Source organism: Panthera pardus, unplaced genomic scaffold, assembly GCF_024362965.1.
Source record: "Panthera pardus isolate Hobbes unplaced genomic scaffold, ASM2436296v1 HiC_scaffold_25, whole genome shotgun sequence".
Classification (NCBI taxonomy): Eukaryota; Metazoa; Chordata; class Mammalia; order Carnivora; family Felidae; genus Panthera; species Panthera pardus.
This window is the reverse complement of record NW_026526821.1, coordinates 81,582,713-81,595,526: the sequence shown is the minus strand read 5'-3', so window position 1 is coordinate 81,595,526 and position 12,814 is coordinate 81,582,713. Positions and strand designations below refer to the sequence as shown.

The 12,814-nt window shown below is 37.3% G+C and overlaps 1 protein-coding gene across 4 annotated transcripts in view; it reads right to left on the bottom strand.

Moving 5' to 3' along the window:
* The window catches only part of AFTPH (aftiphilin), a 66,829-nt gene that overhangs the window by 47,460 nt on the left and 6,555 nt on the right, over positions 1-12,814 (bottom strand). The window contains exon 1 of one of the 4 annotated variants that reach the window (XM_019436833.2): positions 5,748-5,841. The exons of the other annotated variants lie outside the window; for them this stretch is intronic. The gene's annotated coding sequence lies outside the window, so the exon portion shown is untranslated. Of the gene's footprint in view, positions 1-5,747; positions 5,842-12,814 lie in introns of those variants that run through there. 4 annotated transcript variants of the gene reach the window in all.

The following is a 12,814-nucleotide window of genomic DNA, read 5'->3' as shown; positions in this document are numbered from 1 at the left end:
TGAAATAAACAAGTAATGGGGGTATCGAGGAAAGATTCAAGCCATAGTATACACAAAAAGTAGACATGGAGCTTTCACGTCTGGGTAAATGGGGGATCCTAAAGTTAGAGCATGAGGCAGAGAATTCGGGCAGACCTCTGCACTTTGTAGAGATCTATGGGAAATCACATCCTTATACAGAGACTAGGAGACAACATAAGTGAAAAATAGTAAACATAAATGCGAGCCAAAAAAAGACCTTCAGGGCTACACACGACGAAAATCAAAGGATCTTAGCTTTGGGAATTCTAATATAAAAGGTCCAATGAGAGGAGTCAGGGGAACAATCCAGAAGTTTAGTAGCAATCAGCAGTGGAATACTGAGTCCTGAGCCAGATGAGCAGCCAGGGTAGCAAGGCGTACAATAGGTGAGAGTGATTCAATATTAATCTCTCACAAGAAAAGAAGCTGCACCTGCTCAAGGAGTTCTAGCCTCATATCTGAAATGGTCATGGAAAAGAAGAGATGGGGAGTCTCTAAGTGGAAAGCTGTGGGGTCAAGTGGAAAGGTGGGCCTGGGAAGGCAGAGGACTCAAAGGATGAATAGGGCTAACTATCACCTAAGATTAAAAATTTTTTTTTTTTTTTAACATTTATTTATTTTTAAGACAGAGACAGAGCACGAACGGGGGAGGGTCAGAGAGAGGGAGACACAGAATCTGAAACAGGCTCCAGGCTCTGAGAGGTCAGCACAGAGCCCGACATGGGGCTTGAACTCACAGACCGCAAGATCATGACCTGAGCCGAAGTCGGCCGCTTAACCGACTGAGCCACCCAGGCGCCCCTAAGATTATCAGGCAATTAAAAAAAGTTTCCCAAGAGGAACAAAGTTGGAAGACTTCAACCACCAGATACCAAGACTCAGTTTAAAGCTACATCATCATGTAATAATAAAGACAGCACTGCAGTGGGGTGGGGAAAGGACAGCCTTGTTTTACAAGTGGTGCTTAGATCAAGTGAATATCCACACAAGGGGAATCAATCTTTGATTCTACCTAATATCTCACACAAAAATCAGCTCCAGACAGATTGTAGACCTAAATGTGAAGGGTAAAAAACAATCAACCTTCTAAGAAGGTGACTTAAGAGATTATTTTCATGACCTGAGGGAAGGCAAGGTGTTTTAAATAAGACATAGAAAGCAGTAATCATAAAAGAGAAAATGATACATTGGACTTCATGAAGGTTTAAAACCTATGTCCACCTAAAGAACAGCATTAAGAGAGTGGAAAGGCAAGCCATTGCCCAGAAGATATTTGTGGTTACATGTAACTGTCAAAGAACTCATATCCAAAATATATAAGGAATTCCTACAAATCAATGGGAGACAACCCAACAGAAAAATGGCCGAAATATATGAACAGGTAAATCACAAAAGAGGATATCCAAATGGCCAATAAGCATGTGAAAAGTCATCAGAGAAATGCACATTAAAACCATGGTATCAACACTATTATACACCCACTAGAACAGCTAAAATTAAAACAAAATAACATTAACCACAGCTACTGATGGCAACAGCATGAAACAAGTGGTATTCTCATACTTCAATGGCTGGAATGTAAGTTGGTATACCCATTTGGAGAACTGTTTGGCAGTATTTACTAAAACCGTACCTGGTATATACTCCACAAAGGTGAGTACATACATGCACTGAAAGACATGTACAAGACTGCTCAGGACAACTTTATTCTTAACTGAAAATAACCCAAATAACAGATGCTTAAAACAAACCATGGTATATACATACAGTGGGGTACATGGCAATGAAATGAATTACTTACTACATGCAACATGGATGACTATCACAGACGTGTGAAAGAAACCAGATACACACACACAAAATATATATTATGTGATTCAACTTCTGGGCAGTTCAAAACAGGCAAAACTAATGTACGGTGATAATTCAGAATAGGAGTTACTACAGCAGGTATAGTATTGACTGGAAGAGAACATAAAAGAGCCTGGTGAATGCTAAAATTGCTATTATCTCTTGATCAAAATACTACACACGTATATGTATTTGTAAAAGTTCATCCCGTTGTACACTTAAGACTTGTGTACTCTCTCTCTATATGCATCAAAAACAAAAAAAATGCTTCTCAGAAAATCAACATACTTCAATTAAGGGACTCCATTACAAGTGAATGTATGTGACCATAATAAACATATCATTCCATTAAAAAAAAAGTTTTGCTTACTTATACTTTGCCTGTCTCTGGGATTTAAGGTAATATATGTATGTCTCAAGAGGTAGTATGGTACAGGAGAAATATCTTGGACTTGGAATGAGATCCTAGGTTCAGATTCCAGCTTCCTCACTTACGAATTATGTGAGTTTGCCCTGAGCTTCGGTTTCCTATCCAGAAAAAGGGGCTAGCAGCTCCTCCCTTTCAATGCTGTTTTGAGGATTACAGATAACAGACCTTCAGTATGTGGCACATGCTGTGCCTCAGCCAGTTATCAACTATCATCACATTTTAACTTCACTGAGTCTGTGGTTCAAATCATAATCTACCCTTAACAAAAATCTAAGTCAATGTTTGCTTAGTCGGCACAAACATTCACATGACTCTGCATATAGTTTAGGTCACTGAGAGAGTAAATCATGGAAGAAAAATTTACTAACCACACTAAAGATCCATGACACTGACTTTATTGCCAATTTCTATAACCCATCCCTGGAAAATATAAAACAATATCCAAGGTTGAAGGACTGAGAACATAGACTCTAAAGGGACCCAACCAACTCAACAGACTTGATTAAAAGATGGAGGTTTTATAAGTCAGAGAAAGTCAAATACCATATGATTTCACTCATATGTGGAATTTAAAAACCAGATGAACACAGGGGAAAGGAGGGGGAAAAAAGAGAGGGAAGCAAACCATAAGAGACTCTTAGCTACAGAGAACAAACTGAAGGCTGATGGAAGGAGGTGGGGGGGGGGATGGGCTAAATGGGTGAGGAGTATTTTTTTAAGTTTATTGAGCGAGAGAGAGAGTGCGTGAGGGAGGGACAGAGGGAGAGAGAAAATCCCAAGCAGGCTCTGCACTGTCAGCACAGAGCCCAAAGTGGGGCTTGAACTCATGAACCGTGAGATCATGACCTGAGCCCAAATCAAGAGTCTGATGCTTAACTGACTAAACCACCCAGGTACCCCGGGTGATGGGTATTAGGGAAGGCGCTTGTTGTGATGAGCACTTGGTGTTATGCGTAAGTGATGAATCACTAAATTCGACACCTGAAACCAATCATACGTATTAGCTAACTAGTATTTAAGTAAAAACTTGGGGGGAAAAAAGATGTTTTGATGAGCAACAGCACAATACAACCCAGTTAATTTGAAATAAACTAGCTGTAGATACTATCCATTTAGAGAAAGACCACAAGAATAAAGGCTTCTAAGAAGGTGCCTAGTTGGAATGGAAAGGATTCTACATGTTCCTCTAAGAAAGAGTTAATCCTTGACCACTCCTCTATCCTCCATCATCCACCCAATGTATTAACACCATCCTACGGGTCCTTGGGCTCACATTGGGTGGTAGTGGTGAGGTCTAAGAGGTCTTTCAGGAATTTCCCAGATTCAAACACTGAGATAACTTTCCAGACAAGCTAAAAACTCACCGGAGAGAGAGACTCCCACGTTTTATAGGGCACCAAACTGCATCAATGCGTGTATCAACTTTCAAGGCCAGATAAGCGCATCTAGATTATACAATCCTCAGCTTTACTGAGGACCTTTCACTCCAAACTTATTGTTATAGGGACTGGAACAGGGGTGAGGGTGAAGGAGAACACAAGCCGGAAGGATGGTGGTAAGAAAAGACAAACACTGTATCTGAAGTTGTGCTACGGACTTTACATAGTACAAACTACACTAGCAAGGTTTAGTTAATGGATCACACACACAAAAAACTGCTACCTTTTTACCATAATGTCTGAGATTTTTAATGAGTCACTTGTTAAATCATTTGGGTGAGTGATGGGGAAAAAACGGTGTATTTTCTTTAGAAAAATGATTATATAAGCAACAACATTGATTTGCATTACAAATGTTGCCTGCTATTGCAGTAGTTCAAATTATTCAAATCTTCACTGTAATATCCTTGCTGGAGTTTTAAGATACTATCAAAATGTAGTGTCAATGAATCTGTCCAGCCTACATTTCTGCTTAAGAGTCATAGTATCATAAAGAAACCAAAGAAAGAGCCCTTCCTCTGAGCCATATGAAGATAGGGATTTTAGTTAACTTTCTGGTTTTTGATACATCTAAAGATGACTGGACCATGTATGATGTCACAAAAGTTTTCAAGCTTCTAAAATTTAAGATCTACAAAATTGATAATTTTCATTTTCTTTTTGAGTGGCTTGTCCTCAGCATATTATATTGCTCAATGGCAGCTAACAAAACAAGGACAGTCCCTAAAAATAGATGCTTTTTAGTAAAAAAACTGAGAAAAGTTTTATGTTTCTAGGACTCCCTTTTTAACACAGGCTGCAAACTTCAAGGCTATTTAATCAAACTTCCATAATTCCAAAGCTGAACATTGTTAAGATCTTATAATTCCTTCAAACTTGCTGATTTAAAAACAAAAACCCAAGGGGCACCTGGGTGGCTCAGTCGGTTGGGCATCCAATTCTTGATTTTGGCTCAAGTCATGATCCCACGGTTTGTGGGTTAGAGTCCCACATCAGGCTCCACGCTGATAGTGCAGAGGCTACTTAGGATTGTCTCTCCCCCTCCCTCTCTGCCCCTCCCAGGTGTTCTCTCTCAAATTAAAAAAAAAAACAAACCCAAGACATCAGAGACATCAACTGTATCAACAGGTCAATGTTATCAACTACACAACACGCAGTATTATTTAAAACACTTGTTGAATAGTATATTCCATGTGCTTTCATCTTCTGCTTACACCAATGTCAAGTTAATATTTATTCAACACTATGTGTTGATACTATGTGAAAAGTATTCATGAATTATCTCATTTAGTCCTTATACTATGCAATGAGGTAGGAATTACTATCTTCATTTTACAGATGAATAAATAAAAGCTTAGAAGTTAAATAATCCCTCACAGTAGTGTCACTTGTAAGTGGTGAATCAGTCACAAGCTAATAAAATACTTGAAAAATGTCTTACTGCAGAAACAACTGACAGCAAATATTAGAATTACAGGAATCATCCCTTAAAGTTTTCTGAGTTGTTCAGAAAAAGGTTTCTGAAACTTCTACAATAATTTGGAAGGAGAAAATAAGATGCTTACAAACTAATTACCAACGAAAACACCAAGAGGTGAATGTCTTCTTTTAATCTTAATGTACACAAATTAAGTGGTAAAAATGTGGTAAAGAATGAAACAAGCAGCAAAATATCTTTATAAGTAGGTTGATCACCCTCAAAAGGCCAGACTGCCAAAAGTGATAACCAAATTTTCTGTCTTCCTGATTTTGACGTCAGTAAGGATGATTCACAAGAGTACAAATATACACGATGTAAATGACAACATGAGCAGCGATGCATTCATTCTTCAATGAATGTTGCTCAATAGCAGTAATATTTTACAGAAGGTAGTTTTCAAAAGTTCCTAAGAGCTTTCCCTTCACTGTGTTTTAAATTTCTATGTAAACCCATAAGGCACTTGTGTTTATATAGCTGTATAGTAAAAATTAAACAAGACAGATAAAAACATTTGAAATTGTTTTACCTTTAACTCATATCAACTGGCCATATTTGAGAGATTACTGTTATTCCCAAAAAGGTACTTCAACTTGAAACAGAATAAATGATATGGATAACTGTTGGTAACAAAGACAACAAAACAGAAGCAGCAATGAGGATAGATGCATTAGCCCTTGGAAACAGTTTTTTCCCTAGTACTCTTTGCTCTTATTACACAGTTGCAGAATAAATGAGCCACTCTAATTTGCCACCCTAATATCTCAGAAACTTTACAATGAAAACAGAATCTAAAAGCAGGAACTACTTCAGTTTCATTTCCTTTCACTAAAATCTTGCTTACACTTACAATAGTGTCTACAGATAACCCCTGGACCTTCTGTTCTCTTTCTGAATTGCTCGCTCAGGGGACCCTTTGAATTTCTCCACTACTACTGATGCTTTCTCATCAGCCTGTAAGTGTTCAAGAGTCTTCCAACCCTCAAATCAGAGCAAAACAAAACTCTTCCCTTCAGTATCCTCCTAGCTTTCCTCCTCCTCACCAAACTTCTTCAAAGGGCCATATCTATTTGCTATCTCTACTTCCTAACCTCCCACTCACTCCTCAAGCCAGCACAATCTGGCTTCCATCCTACCACTCCACTGAAACTGCTCTTGCAAGAGGTACTTTACTTGAGCTCAAAAGACTGGAAATGTTGTGCAGGCACAGGCCTCCGTTGTTGACCACTGCATCCTCAGGGCCTGCCGCATGGGAGGAACTGAATACATGGTTATTGTTCTTGCTGGGGCATGTATTCCCCTGACCACTCTCGAACTGTTTGCCCCTCCACCTCCCACTAGGTTTCTATAACCCTAGCTGTGATGTTCCACCAAGTCAGTTAGGAAACATCTAAGTTCAGTCAAGGTAAGTAAGCGTGATCTGAGAAAGGCGGGCCTGAAATGTAGCACATGCAAAAGAAAACAAATCCAATCCTCTGTGAACCTGTCTGAAAAAAAAGTTGAAAGGGGGAGCACTTATACAAGCTAAGCGAAACAAAACAGCTCAAGTACAAAAATTTGTTCACGGTTTTTAACAGACCAGCTAGTATCACTATCTGCTTTGATTTGAAGAGTTTCTCACCGTAAGTGGAGGCATCAGCCAGGATCTCCAGAGTGTGACATGACTCTGGATGGCCCAACTAACTTCCCCTGCTCTTGTTCTCCACTCCTAGCAACTTTCTTTAGTACTTCATGTAAAATTTCCCGCAGATTTGCAATCAGCTGACATGAATAGCTGACATGTTTTGAAAGAAATTTCTTGCTATAAAGCTTTAAATTCCGGTCAAGACTGATGAATTAAACCAAGATCCCATGGTATTCTGAAAACAAAAGAGCCCCATGGAAACCTACTTTGTGGATTTCCAAAACGAAAGACCCCTAGTCTGTAACTAAAATATGTAGATCTCGGCAGGCTCTTGGCAGCTGCCCTTCCTGACAGTGTTACTATGTTATAAATGCCTACCATGAGAACTCACCTTTTAGAGAGAAAAAGCACCTAGTAAAAGGTCTAAAGCTGCAACCAAATGCAGTTAGAATTCAATTATCTGAGCTAATGAGAAAGGATGCAGACAGCATCCTAGATAATCTATAACTCACAAATTTGGCCTTAAAATATGACCTATGTAACAGCACATTTACCTTACAAATTGTCTTTGCTAAGCGCTATTTGTTCCTTTAAATTTTCCTCTGACCACCTATCAATTGAGAAGATAACCTAGAAATGTGTGAGGCAACAGAAGGAAACCAGACAATGAACCAGGCTTAAAAATAGTCATATCATCCACAGATAACATAATGACATCCTTGGGGGGAATTATTATAAAACAGAAGGTACATATGTGAAAAACCAAATATAAACACGTTCCAAAACAGTGCTCAAGAGTGTACATGTGTGTAATATACACAGGTAATGCCACAAGTAGGTCTACCTGTACTGATAACCTTCATGGAAACTATGGGAGGAATTCCCATAGCAAACAAATTCTAGGTAGTTGACCTTTTAATGGCGTTGTTTCTTGGTTTAAAGTTTTACTTTCTCATTAAAGGTAGAAAGGCTAAAGGGTAAAAATTAAAAAAAAAAAAATTATTATTTTGGTTAGAAATGATTTGAGAATAAGCCTGTCCTATAAAGCAGAATTTTAAACTTTCCCTCACATAACCCACAAAAGCAATACATTTTGCATGATGACCCAACACATACACATTAAGGGAAAAAAAACCAAAAACAAACTTCACCAAACAGTACCTTCCCCTTACTCTCTGGGTACTCTTGATATTTTTAGTTCTATTCCATTTTATCGTAAAAGCTGGTCATGATTCCCTAACTTGATTTTACAAACCTAAATTTATAAACCAGAAATAGGTCATAACTTTAAGTAAAAACAAAAAAACCCCAAAACACCCAAAACGGACACTGAAGAGTTTAGAGAGAATGACCAAAACCAACAATTTCCCCTAAATACTATTAGTACCACTGGGGTTAGGAAAAGCTAAGTCCTTCCATACAGACATTATGAACGATGTCAAGTAACAAAAAAAAATTTGAAATCTGAAGTTTTTTTTATCGTTGGAGCATGTAAGCAATATAATTTAAGGTGACTTAAAACTTCTGCAGTATTTCTATTCTGCATATTTAAGACATCAATTCTCCTCTGATGAGTTTGATAGAAATAACCCATTTTACATTTGAATGAACCACATAATTTGATAAAATGAAAGTGTTCCTTTCCTATTCGCAGAATTTTGCATTAAATAAAAAAATACTATTTTTCAAATTCATAATACCCTCAATCTAGGAAGCAAGCCACTTTAAGGATAAAATTAAAGATACTATTGGTCAGAGTACATGTTGGTTTATACTCCAGGCAACTCTACAATACACCACAAATTTTAATGCACATTTTTTGGACTAAATAATTTCATCCACGAGAATGTATCCTACAGAAGCATTCATGTAAGTACACAAAGATCATTCCATACAAATGTTAATTCCTGCATTGTTTTAAAAAGCAACTGAAAGTAACTTAAATATTTATCAATGAGGAATAGGGTAAATAAAAAGTATAGCCATAAAAAAAAAAAAGATAAGGCTACATTACTAATAGGAAAAGGTGTCTAAAACACATTTTTAAGTGAAAAAAGTTTCTGAAAGGCATTTTCTCTGGATTTCCCTCTTGCCTATGATATCCTTTCTCCTCCAACAGATCTGCCTTCTGCTTGCCTCTTAAATTTCAGTGTTTCCCATATTTCCTTATCCCAGAGAGAGATCTCATCCAATTTTTTTTTTTTTTTTAATATATGTTCATAATGCTGAAACCCCTATCTATGGGCTGCGCAACCTCTGGATCTATGTACCCAAATGCCTTTCTGAATATCTTTATTTGACTGTCCCAAAGATATCTCATATTCTCCAATTCCAAACTGAAATCAACCTGTACTTAAAGAACAGAAACTACTTGTTCCTATACAACGTTCTGAATTCTAAGTCCTGAAATCTGAGTGATAGCCCTGAATGCCCCCTACTTTGCCATTCCCCCTCCCACAAATTAAATCTTCGATATATTTAACATCCCGTGACCTATAGGGTCTCATTTCAGGGTCTCATTATTTTTGGCCAAGATTACTACAGTCCACTTGATATTCCTATCTTATCCATGGCTAAGATACTATCTCTTTACTCCATCTAGACAAAACTACCCCCCTGGTTCCTCCACTGGCACTATGTCACAAGTCATTTCTTCTAATTTCCTATTCTTACTTGCTTAGAGAACTCATTTACTACACCTTCAAAACCCATTCAGGCATGAAGTTTCCTGTGAAGCGAGATCATCAATACTTATCAAGTTATGATGTCATAGGTACTATGAGAGGTGCTATTCATACACTAATTTAACCTCAACCATCCATTTTACACAGGAGAAAACAGGCTCAGAGAGGTCAAATAATCTGCTCAAGGTTTCAAAGTACGGAAAGTAGGACTCTAACATTAAAGCCAGTGTTTTCATTAGGTTAGGCTGCCTTTCTGAATCAATTAATCCCTCTTTATATCTATCTCTTTTATTACATTCAAAGTAAATCAAAAATTTTTCCCCATATTTTTCTCCTCTAGCAGCCTATTAACAAATGTTTCTCAATCTTAGCTTTGTGTTAAGTTTTCCTTTTTTTAATAGAACAGGTGGATCTAAAGACCTGTATTTTTAAAAGTTTCAAAAATGCTGCTGGTTGTTAGCAAAGGTTGAGAACCAGTGAATTAAATACCAAAGGATAAGAATGCTGCCAGACTTTATAACTTTTGGGGTGATATAAACGTCTGCAAACTTCACTGAACTGATACAGGTAAAGCAATGAAATTTGTACTTTTTCTTATAAAAAGCCTTCCCTAACTTACAATGGTTTGAGTGTACAAACATTTCTTAAAGTTCTGCCATACACATTTACCTGAGAGTATCACAAAGAAATGTCACCCTCAAGATTTAAAAAAGAGTTAAACAAAAAAACGTTCTCAACATAAAATTTTCAATACTTAAAAATGGCACTTGGAAAATTTCCTTAAAGGATCAAATTTAAGTTACTGCAATAATCCTTGAAACAGATATTAACATATAACATAAATGTTACAGAATTCTTGGAAAAAATAAAATCCTGTCTGAATAATCAGTTTCAGTTGAATGTTAAGAAATTAAAATGTAAACAGCAACAATAACCTTTTCTCTACTTCCAGAAACCAAGGTCACTGGCAATCTGATTAAAATCTGTACCTTTTATTTAGGTGTAACACTTGCCACTTGTTTCAAGTAAACTTCTGAACCCTAAGGAGACAGAAACCTAGCACCTGCTGGCTCATTAGGATATAGAGGAAGGAGTCTGAAATATGAAAGAAATGATAACCACAGGTAAAAAGTATTGAATATTCATTCATTTGGGCTCCTGATAAAAGATTTGAATTTGATACTTGAAACTCTTGGTATGATTTTTAAGAAATAAATATGCCATTAAAAATATTTGGCATAAAAAGTTAACTTAATGTAGGTTTATTACTCTATAAATGGCTACTAAAAACAAAGGCCTTAAGAAATGAACGCTTCAGATTCTGAGTGTCACTGTAGCAGAAGTGTTTGTTTTACCTACAAATTCTTGAGGTCAACATTTCTGCATCCAAACAATTCTTCATTTTGCCTCTTTAAACAACTGATCTCATTAAGATATATGCAAATATTAAAGATCTTATTCCTAGAAGTCTTGCTTTGAAAAGTATCATTTAGGGGCACCTGGGTGGCTCAGTCCTATGAGCGACTGACTTCAGCTCAGGTCATAACCTACCTCAAGGTTCAGGAGTTTGAGTCCCACAATGGGCTCACTGTGCTGTCAGCCTGTCAGCGCAGAGCCTGCTTCAGATCCTCTGTCCCCCTCCCACTTGTGTTCTCTCAAAAACAAACATTAAAAAAAAAAGTATCACTTGAAGTTAGTATTGAAAGAATAAGATGTGAATTGGGAATGATGTCCTCTATTACCTAAACATGCAATTGTTAAATTTAACATAAAAATTCAATGTTAGCAACATAGGATTTTCACATGTTGTTAAACTTGTCAGGTATTTACTTCTCATGTTTTTGCTTCTCATGTAAAATGGGGTCTCCACTTCTATCCTATTTTCTATTTAGGAAATTGGAAGCTCTTGCTACTTGTAAATCATATCATAGGCAAACTGGAGCATCTGACCGACCATTTCCTTTCCAATTCTTAGGTCTCTGTTTTTCCTTATTGACTGTGCTTGCTTAATACCCCTAATACCAAATCCAATAGTAGTGGTGAGAGCAGGCATTAGTATTCCCCCTAAATTAAGATACTGATCTTTGGTTTGAGGTTACATACATTTTGTCATATTACAGAATTATCCAATTCTTAAGTTGCTTTGTTAAAAAATTTTTTAAAAAGGAGTTTCCAAATGCCTTTTCAGTATTTATGGAGAGAAGTACATAATTTTTCCTTAGATCTATTAAGGTAACAAAAATACCAGTATTTATTCATAATTGTTTTCAGGCTGTTCAATAGTCAGGGAAGCCCAATTTGTTTTCTGCTACAGGAAAAGGTATGTTTCAAAGTAATCAAATAAGCATTGTTAGATTATGTGCTCGATTACACACATGTCAAACAAATATTTAACTTATTTAATACAATTTACTCCTTACTTTCACTTTTACAAGTAGGCCTCAAAACAAACTGAAATTTTCTCGTAAGTATGAAACATTCAAATTAGTAGTATAAGTCCTTTCAGGTTTCATCTAGGCTCTTTTCTTATTCAACTCCTCCTCAAGCAATCTCATCCACCTAAGGCTTTAATTTCCATATCCTAGGACTCCTACTTTATTCCTACAGCCCAGCCCTCAAACTTGAGCTCCAGACCAGCCAGGCCAACTCTCTACAAGTTCTCTCCTCTTGAATTCCTCAACTCAAACTAAGCTTAACAAGAGAACTCAAGCTTTTCTTTCTCAAACCTGGTCCTCTTCCAGGGCTCTGTAACTTAGTAACTAAGTGGGTGGAGGGGCCATCCCCTAAGTAGGAAACGTTAAGAGCCACCCTTGACAAAGCTCCTCACCCTCCTCTACCTTCTAAAGAAGGACTTTTATCTCATAAATGCCTCAATTCTAGAATATCTATCTGTACCTCCTTTCAGCTCCCCAGACACCCTTCTGGTTCTGGTCTAAAAGCTGCCATCACCATTTAAATGGTCTCTCCCTGACCAGTATTCAATCATGCCCAACCCAAGAAATCTCTTTAAAAGTCAATCTGATCACATGGATCTCCTACTTGTGATAAGGATTTTTTAAAAGTATATATTATTTATTTTGGAGTGCCTGGGTGGCTCAGTAGGTTAAGTATCAGACTCTCGGTTTCAGCTCAGGTTATGATCTCACAGTTTCATGGGTTCAAGCCCCACATTGGGCTGCGCTGGCAGCTTGGAGACTGCTTAGGTCTCTCAAATAAATAAATAAACTTAAAAAAGTATATTTATTTTGGGAAAGAGCACAAGCATGCACATGAGAGCCTGAGTAGGGG